The sequence below is a fragment of the Ornithorhynchus anatinus genome, chromosome 11 (assembly GCF_004115215.2).
Source record: "Ornithorhynchus anatinus isolate Pmale09 chromosome 11, mOrnAna1.pri.v4, whole genome shotgun sequence".
Classification (NCBI taxonomy): Eukaryota; Metazoa; Chordata; class Mammalia; order Monotremata; family Ornithorhynchidae; genus Ornithorhynchus; species Ornithorhynchus anatinus.
Genome location: NC_041738.1, coordinates 51,816,291 through 51,818,136, shown reverse-complemented (window position 1 = coordinate 51,818,136; position 1,846 = coordinate 51,816,291). Strand labels below are relative to the sequence as shown.

Below are 1,846 nucleotides of genomic sequence, written 5' to 3'. Positions count from 1 at the left end.
CCGCAACTCTGTTCACGTACCAATTAATCAATCTTTGGGGAAGCAAAACAAAACCAGGTCTGGCGAAATGCTTACTCATCGCTCAGCGGCTGGATATCGGAATGAACCGGCCTATGGCTCCCTCTCGCCAGTCACCTGTAATCTTAGTTTATTCAGTCTGACACCTGAGATCTGTTATTCGGGCCAACTCAGGAGTTATATTTCTTCGAACCAAAAAAGAAAGTAAAGAAAAACAACAAAAGACCCAAAATAGAGTCCTGCCAGGCCACGGCACCGCCTTAACTTCTCTGGTTCTTGAGGAGTGATTAAAGACGTGTCCCCCCCTCCCCCCCGCCCTGACACCGCCGCCTTTTATAGCTGGTAAAGCGGCATAAACAAAAGTCCTGCGTCTCGTGAGATCGCCCACAGACACATACCTATAGACACAAGCTTGTGTGGAATATCACCACAAGTTCGGATCTACGGGTTTGTGGCAACAGGCTCCAGCGTCTTCTCTCTTTTGGGGTGGGGGTGGGGGGCGTTGGGTGTGTCTGCAGATGAAACTGTGAGAAGCTGTTAGTAAACCTCCGCCGTGACCTTTCCGACCCAAAGAGGGAAGCCAAGCCACGGCTTCCAAATCGTCCTCCTTCGCTCCCCACCGCCACCCCCGTGAAGTCAACCCGTGCAGTGCAGGGTGACCAGGATACATTTCAGGGTGGCTCCCCTGTTCATGGTAATGGTTGCCCTTCCCTGTCCAAAGGGTTTTCCTCTAGCGGAACTGTACAGGTACACTCGGTAAGGGCATTTCTTGGAGTTGTGTGAGACACTCACAAAGGCACTAAAAAGGACAGTGGAAGTTGTTTTCCTTCCCCAAACCATCCTTCGATGAAAGAGTTTCCCTCTGTCCCCTGTTTTCTCTTCAGCCCCCGGCCCCCACCCGAGCTTCTTTCTCATCCCATTTTGGCAGATTTAAGAACAACTGGAAAAGACTAGCAAGTGTTACTAATGGAGGCGGACTTATTTTTCAGAAAATAATCATGATTTTAGATGGGATTGTATTTAAATCAAAATGACAAATTCATCTTGAGGAAAAGCGGGACCCCGATCAGTCCGAATGGCAGTGCTGAGCGGAGAGAGGGGAGGTGTGGATTTGTGGGCGTGCGTGCATTGTGTGGGTGAATGTGTGTTACACGTGCAGGTGCTTTCTGTGCACGAGGAGTAAATTGTGTGCATGCTTTGCGTGTGTGTTTGTATTTAGCTAAATGTGGATGAGCCTGTAGATGAACTAGGCCCTCAGTACAGTGCTCTGCACACAGTAAGTGCTCAACAAATCCGACTGATCAATTGACCTGTGTATGTGTGTGCGCCTATTTCATCATGTCATCCAGAAGCCCCAACCTCTGTAGCTCTGAAAAACTCCCAAGTACAAAGTTGATCCTGGCCTCGCCCTTGGAATCGCCCAGGACCACCTATAAAATATTTGCATGTTTGCATGGTTGGAGCAGAGGGCAAGAGGCAACACAGGTCATCAGGATGCAGGTTCGCATTAATACCCCCGGTGACATGAACAGTGTCACTGTGGTCGGGGAATGTATCTGTTCATCGTCATACTGTACACTTAATACAGTGCTCTGCACACAGTAAGCGCTCAGTAAATACGATTGAAGGAATGAATGAATCGTGCACAGGGATGGGGAAAAAGTGGCCATCTCTGGTGTTCTCCCAGCGGGACTGGCCCTGGGTCTCTTTGGCTAGTTGGCCCGGACAAGGAAATGTGAATACCCTTCTCCTTATCGATGGGGAGAGCTCTCCAATGGCGCTGAGGTCGGGCTTTGCTTCTTCCTGCCCTCCCGCACCTTGGGGCACT

General features: G+C 49.9%; 1 non-coding gene across 1 annotated transcript; it reads right to left on the bottom strand.

Moving 5' to 3' along the window:
* Nucleotides 1-400: 400 nt before the first annotated feature.
* On the bottom strand, nucleotides 401-481 carry MIR100 (microRNA mir-100). The gene has a single exon (NR_034774.1). It is a non-coding gene; the product is annotated as a microRNA mir-100 (primary transcript).
* Nucleotides 482-1,846: the final 1,365 nt, after the last annotated feature.